This window comes from Caloenas nicobarica, chromosome 2, assembly GCF_036013445.1.
Source record: "Caloenas nicobarica isolate bCalNic1 chromosome 2, bCalNic1.hap1, whole genome shotgun sequence".
NCBI lineage: Eukaryota > Metazoa > Chordata > Aves > Columbiformes > Columbidae > Caloenas > Caloenas nicobarica.
The window spans coordinates 76,219,520-76,227,686 of NC_088246.1; positions in this window are offsets into that span (position 1 = coordinate 76,219,520).

The window sequence follows — 8,167 nt, forward strand, 5'->3', positions numbered from 1 at the left end:
TGTATAGTGCTAGCAAGTGGAATTCGCTTTTGTGAAGCCTGGGCTAAAACTAGGAAAAAAGCTGAAACTGAGTTTTATTGTTGTTTTATTAGAGTTGGTTTTTACAGCTCATACAAATGACCAAGCCAAAAGCATGTGTTTTCCTTTATTTTTTCCCCCATGCATAAGGTCTATGGTAATACACGGAAAACTAAAAGAAAAATGCTAGTAGTTTATATACTGCACCAAGGTAATATTATCTGACAGACTATGTAACATGATACCTCACAGAAACAGTTTAAAAATTACACTGTTCCTGCTAACTTTTCTCCATTCAAGTCTCGCTAAATATTACGGTATTTCTAAGGGGTCCAAAGGTTTCTCTGGGTGGGAGCCAACGCTTGCTCAGTCTTATATTGACATGGAGCATCAGAAACACTCCTGGATTCCCACCCAGGTTTTGACATAGCTCCTGGACTCACAAGTATCTTGTTCTCTTCCAGAGGTTTGGTGTAAAGAGTATATGTATAAAGTAAATGGCTGATTTTCTCTTGAAGCATGGAATATTTTAGTCCTCTCCAATATAGGTTGTTATCATATATATATATATGATTAATGTTAACAACATTTGAAAAGATATACCTGAATATAAAAACAGCATTAGAAAGGGAGTGTATTTTTGTGGAGGAAGGACTTCAGAGAGCACATTAATGATGCGTCACATGGACAGACACCTATGTTGAAATATTTCACAGGTGTATAACAAGAAAGATGGTTTATTTTCTTATCAGTAAATAATAGGCTTTTAAAGCTAGAGAATACTGCAGTACTGTAGCTGTGCATTGTAATTTTAGACAAATGAAAGCTGTAGTCTCAGCCTTGAGGAGTTTATAAATTTGAAGAGCAGAAAATCATTAAATATTTCTCTATATAAGATTGACAGCAGTGATCTCACTGTAGAAGTGACACTCCCACACCCCATTTTTGAATAAGATTGTAAAAGCTTACAGGATTAGTTCCTGTGTTAATTCCAAATATATCCTGAAGTATCTTTCTCTCAGATATTGTCAGAATGACCTCTAATAATTTTACAAAATTAAAAAAAATTCCATTCATGTTTATCTTTGGCCAAGGCCCATTATAAAGATTGCAGCAGCTACATTCAGCAAGTTCTTAGCAATCTTGTGAGAGTCCATCATTTTCCAGAGCTCTTTAGAGAGTTCTTTATGAAACTCAAATTTCATAGTTTTAGGAATCCATTTATTTTTGCTGTTTGGGCAACTGAATGGGACAGAGTAAAGTTTTTTGTAGCCTCCTTCTCCCTCTCCTGCTTCCCCTGCCTCCTTTAAAGTTTATTAGCACTCAGGAAAGCATTGCAGTATCTCAAACACTGTCTGAGATTTTAATTTTGCAGGTTGGGAATGTTCCCTATTATCCTTACACACACACCCACCTACCATTGCATTTGATATCCTTCTCGCTAGTTCTACTTTGCAATAAGAAAAGTTTTGGGGTTTGTTTGTTTGTTTTATTATTTTTTTAATTAAGATTTTTTCTGTCTAAGGACTTAGTTGTTAATTAGCAATGAAAAAAGTAGCTGTGGCTAAACTGGGAGAAAATTCTGCTGTTGCTGTCAGCCATTCATTATCATTGACTATGTGAGCCAGACTTCATAGGAAGTTTGCATGTTTACAGTTTATCTTGCTTTCAATTGACACAAACTGTAACACAAGACAGAGAATAGAAGAAAATGAAAATTCTGATAGTGATTCAGACCAAGGGTCTTTTCAAGCCGGTACCCTGGTGACAAGTAGATGTGTGGGTAAGAGTAAGCGCAGGTAAGCACGTGTGATATGGATCCCACTGCTTTCAGCCTGCAGCTGTCTTCAGCTCAGGCTTGGCCATGTTGTTTATATATAATAGTAACCTCCACTTTACCTCTCTGTCAAGCGTGTTCCCCAGTATCCTTGTGAATCTGTGCCAACCCCTTAAATGTGCATTGTCCTGGGCAAGGTCTTCTGCAGACTCAGCTCCTGCTTTGTGAGGAACAGGCCCCCCCCCCCCCCTTTTTTTTTTTTGCTTTGCATCTGGTTCCTATCGGCTTCATTTGATGCTCTTTAGTTCTCGTACTGGGAGCAACAGTGAAGAATCAGTCCCTGCTCATCCTCTCTGCTCGTTGGTGATTTTGTAGACCTGCATCATGTGCCTCCTGAGTCATCTCTTTTCTGAACTGCAGGATGTTCTTCAAGGGGTTTTTGTTCAGAAACTGCTCTGTACTTTCAGTCATGCCTAGTGTTCTTCTCTACCCTTTTCCAGTTCTGCTGTATCATTTCTTGAAGTGAGAGAACCAGATCTACATATAATATTCACAGTATGGATGCACCTTATATTTACCCAGTGGTATAATGATTTTGTGCTCTGTGATCCTAATAATTCCTACTGTAAAATTAGCTTTTTTGACCACTATTGAGTGTTGAGCTGATGTCTGTGTGGAATTATCTGTCATAATCAGAAGATTTTACTCCTGTGTGGTGGTAGTCAGCTCAGAGCCCTTTATTTTAAATGTGAGGCCAGGTTGGTTTGTTTCTCTCCCATTCGCATCTCTTAAGATTCAAAGAGACTAAAAATAACTTTAAATTGCCTGGCCTCCCGAGCAGTGTCCAGAACACTGTGCTAATCTTAGTTCCCATATAGGTTAGAAACAACCCTCGTGCTCTGTGAATGACTCACTTGTAGGAGGAATTTGGCACAAGTTGGTAGCTTAAATATTGTTCTTCAGATATATTCTAGATATACTTCTATACTGTTATCCAAAATACTTTTGATTTGTAGCCCCAAACCCTCTAGTGAAGATAAATAACTTCCTCCCCTCGAGAAAATAATCAAGGATCATGCTTTTCTGTTGTTTTTTATTGGAGCAAGTGGTTGGATACATAGCTGAGGAGGGCAGAGATACCTCTATTTTTTTAAAATAGTTGCAATATTTGCTTATCGGACCACTTATTTAGGAAGTCCAAGAGTTGGATTTAATTTTTTCTTCAGTTCGAAGGAAACCGAACACCCATTCTTAGAGAGTGACCCCCACGTAAAACTGCGGGTTGTTCTGGATTGGGTGCGTCATCAGTTCGTGTCGAAGGTGTTTCAGAGCAGAAAAATATATTGGGTTTTGGTGAAGAAAAAGAGAGAATGCAGGCATGATTTTGTTGCTTGGGCACTGGGATGACCTTGGAAAATGAAGGCTCCAGTCCTTGTGTCAAATATTGCTGACACCTTAAACATGCAACAGCAGTTGAGTGCACACACAGCTCCTACTATGCTGTAAAAGAAAAGCCCATGCTCTCTTTACCTAAGGTTAGGTAAACTGAGAGAAAGTTGTGAGGGTAGCAGGACCTAGTTTTTGCCTCACTGTCACTTATGCAATTTTTAGTCTCTTTCTCCCTCTTTTTTTTTTTTTTTTAAATGTCTGGCCTAGGAAGAAACTATTGTTTTGTCACAGTTCCCTCTGAGGACTCATTCATTCCTACTACAAGGAAGCACAGTAAGAATTAACTAAAGGAAAACAGAAAGTTCTCATAAGTAGGAAACTGTGGTTCATGTCAAGGTAAACATTGAAACTGAAACTTGAGAGACTGTACCTGGAAATCACAAAGCAGTGGTCTTAATTTAGGAATTTTCATTGGATATTAACCTTACTTTTTTCCCTTACTTGTTAAGATACATTTTAGTTTCTGGGCCAGATAATTCTATTTCTATACTTCAGTGGTGTATTGGATGTCTTCCATAGGCTTGGAATTTGGTCAGATGAATAACCCTTACATGACAAAGCAAGATTGAGATATGAAAAATAAGAGGAAACAAAGCACCTAAGAAAATGGAAAGTACAAGAAAGACAGCAAAGTAGCCCTAGCTGGATGATAATCAGTTATAAGAAGATGAATAGCAAAATGAGAATGAAGAGCTTAATGTGAGTCAAGGTGGTTTTCCAAGGCAAAAACTTGCCAAGTACTGGTTAAGAAAATCTCTTTGCTAGTAACAAGGCATATTTGATGGCTTGCTTCTATTCCGTAGTGAAATTAAGTATCTTGCAAAATTGGAAAGGACATATAACTAAAAAGGGAGAGAATTGTTCATATAAACCTTTATATCGGAAGTTGGTTCCTCATTCTCTTCCCTGAGATGGAGACAAATTTCACTGACATCGTCCTGTCCTTTCCTATGCTGAGATGTAGGGTCATGCTGTCTGCAAGCTCTTCCCTTCTTCTTCCTTCACTAGTTGACAGGTAGGATGTCAGTTTGGATAGCCTTGGGCTGCCAAATGATATCCTGGAAGCCAGACACATTTCTATCTGCAGTTCATTTTATTCCTAAATATTTTATGCTTCTTTAAAACCAGCTGTTATGCATAACGAGCCCATTAATATTTTCTTGAACTGTTACCAGTCCCATGAGCAATCACTGATTTTAAGCTACTCAGTCATATTCTTCACACAAACAAAGTTCCATTTTAAAATCCTCTCTGTTTTACCAAGCTTTTGTATTCTATTTTCAGTAATGAATATCTGCTCTTAATATTGCTCTGAAGTTATTGAGTTTAGTAATAAAAAATGTCCATGATCATAAGGTGCATATAACTCAGCTAGGAACTGGAGACAACCAGCTCACGGACCTGGAATACTTGTCCACTGGCTGTGCTTTCAGGGAACTAAACTTCCTGAACCTGTGACAGTTCCTTTAAGCAGTGACAGGACGTCAAAGCATTGTCGTTGCTTTAGGAAGCCCACTTCAAAGATGCTGTAGTGGTGCAGATGTTATGACATAGGGGATTAGAGTCAAGAATAGAACAGACTATTTCAGGTGGAAGGGACCTACAAGGATCACCTAGTCCCACTGCCTGACAATTTCAGGGCTGACCAAATTAAAGCATGTTGTTAAGGGCATTGTCCAAACGCCTCTTAAACACTGACAGGCTTGGGGCATCGCCCACCTCACCAGGAAGCCTGTTCCAGTGTTTGACCACCCTCTCAGTAAAGAAATGCTTCCCGATGTCCAGTCTGAACCTTCCCTGGTGCAGCTTTGAACCATTCCCGCGTGTCTGGCACTAGATCCCAGGGAGAAGAGCTCAGCACCTCCCTCTCCACTCAGGAAGCTGCAGACAGCAATGAGGTTGCCCCTCAGCCTCCTTTTCCCCAAACTAGACAAGCCCGAAGTCCTCAGCCACTCCTCATAGGACATGCCTTCCAGCCCTTTCACCAGCTTTGCTGCCTTCCTCTGGACACATTCAAGGACCTTCACATCTTTCCTAAATTGTGGGGCCTGGAAGAGCCAACCTCTCTATTCTCACTCTACCCCAAACCCACATAACTACTCTCCACCTAGGCAGGCATGCAGGTGGGATTCTTCTCTCCTAATTTTAGCCATGTAAAACTTGGGGCATCTGGTCTAAACTCCCTCTAGAGCTGAGAGAGTCACTCTAAGACGCAATTCCTTTCATTGCCAGTGGAAGGACACCCAGCACTTGCCTTACAGCAGACATCTTGCAGCATCTAGGTGGCTACAAGGAGGTGAAAGCTGTCCTCCCCTGTCAGAAAACTTGGACTCCTACAGCCTTCTGAGCCATAGCTATTGTCACAGGCAGGTAGAAGACCCAAATTTTCCAAGTGTATAAAACCCATCCGTATCACATCGAAGGGTAAGGGAAATAAGGGATATTTTCATATTTTACTACTGCACCGAGGCTAATTACTGCCTGGCACGGAGAGCTGTAAGAGCAGCATTATAAAGTACCTGAGGTAGAATAGTTTAGGATGAGTCAGAAGCTATAAACCAGAAAGTGTTCTGCTGGGAAGTGTTTAGAGTGAGCCCAGTGCTTATTGCTGTGACCGTGCTAGCAAAATTTATAGAGCAAACAAAGTACAGCAGAGCAGGTGGAAGGCTAAAAAACTGCAGATAACAAAGTGGCTTCAGGGGAAAGGAACCAGGTAGAGCCATGAGCAGGTGTGGCACCAAAATATTACGCTTTGAAATGAAGTAAGTTTTCCAGGTCAGAACAGTGACGTACTGGCACAGTGAGACAGGGACATCTGCAGCACTACTTCGTGTGTCATACTGTCTCATGAACAGACAGAGACCTTCGTTCCCCAGACTTGTCTGAATAATACTTCCTACCCTAGCATCCTGTAAAAAAAAAAAAAAAAAAAAAAAAGTGTTTGTCAATGGTTGGTAAAAACGAAAACTAATAAGAGGTCAAAACAAGAGTATCTGTATACCTAAAAACCAATTAAGTGCTTGTATTTACATTCTCTTCTAATATCTCACAAGAATTGAAGTAAAATTTTTGAGTAGATGGTGAGAAAGATAAGAAAATCCTGCATTTCAAATGTGTTTAAGAGAGTGGAAATAATGAAAACATTTTATTACCTTCAAGTTATGTCAATTTATGGCCTGACTTAAAATCTGCATGCTAAGAATATGTTATTGTGTACTATAATACTCTCTCAAATTCAAGAACTAAACTACTCGGAAACAATCAGGTTTGTTGCTTCAAGCCAACAATGAACTGAGTCATGAACACTATTAAAAACATTATAGATGCCAGTGTAAAATACACATATAGCACTTTGATTCTTTCAGCAACTGAACTAGGTTAGTGTTTTCTTTTTTCCCTCACTTTATCAGATGATACAGCACATAATTTTGTGATCCTTAATATCTTTTGTATAAATTCATGTGGAAATGCTAATATCATATTTGTGTGTGTGTGCATTTTCTACACACAAATTACAAAATGTGGATTAGGGTGCAAGGTATGGTGGTCTATCTTAGAAAAGAAATTAGAATATAACAGTGCAGGAACTATTTTAGCTTTCCGTATGCCTTTTCTTAGGATTAACACCAAGTTTATTGTACAAATTGCTCTGTCCCTGGAGTAGTATATTAAGGTTTTAAAATGTCATGTATCCAGAGGATGTCTGTTGTGCCCTCTAGTGCCCAGTGGAAGGGTTTGTCTTTATGGCAGAAGTGAAGCCTTCACCAAGGACGAGATTTTAATCTGAAGTGCAAGTTCTGTCCTAGAGGAAATTTTTTAAGAACCTTTGTCACCAGCGATAATAAAAAGCAAGGAAAAACAATGCTAACAAAACATTAGTATAAGATAAATCCTATTCGATGTTTGTTTTCTGTGACTATTGCAGAGAACGTGGCCACTGAGAGAGCAGCCCTAACCAAAGAGAACTGTAGTTCTGCACTGAAAAAGGAAGAAAAAAGAGAAATCGAGAAGTAATACCCTACAGAAAATATCATTGCACCAGTCCGTACCCCCATACATGTCACAATAGCACTGTAGTTATCCCTAGGCTTTGTTTGTCAGGTAATAAAGACAACAGCCACTCTCATGAAGATAGAATCACAGAGTGGTTTGGGTTGGAAGGGTCCTTAAAGAGTTCCAAGTTCCCCTGCCATGGGCAGGGACACCTTCCACTAGAGCAGGTTGCTCAGAGCCCCATACAACTGATCTCCCTCCTTGGAGCAGAAGAGCTGACGGGCTCGTGCAGCAGGAAGGAAGGAAGGAAGCAGGAGGACTGCGTGACTGACAGCCACTCACCGTGACCTGCTTTTCTTCTCAGTCTCTCTGTCTGGTAGCAAATAACAGAAGTTGAAAATGGTAGCCTCTGGGGTTAGCAAGTCTGTAGTATCTCTAAATGAAAAGCAAACCATCAACAGGGATAGTGTCCCAGGAAACAATTCTTATCAGTTGTTCAGCTTGTTTTTATACCTGAGGATGTTAAATATTCACTACTACTAAAATAATAAGTTAAATATGTATTTAAGGCTTTTATCTAGTTGAAACTTAATTGCAGCTCCTGCTAGCAGTTTTTTGCCAGGCGGTAAGGGAACTAGTTCATCCAAGTGCAAATTCTGGGATACATAAATTTGTTACTTGTAAATTAGTAATCTTCTCTGCACTTTTTCACTGAGAAGTCTGGCCTCAGATACTTCTTCAAACAGAGGATGGAATTTCAAATCTGACTATAGACTCAGTCTTCATGTGCAAAGCACAGCAGATCTGTGTTTTGCCTTCACTTCCGAATAATGAGAATCTTTGCCGAGTGTGACTGTCTTTCTTTGCCCCACTTTTGATCACAAAAGGCAATGGGGTGTGTCTATGCTCTCCCTCAACTTCTTGTGGAAT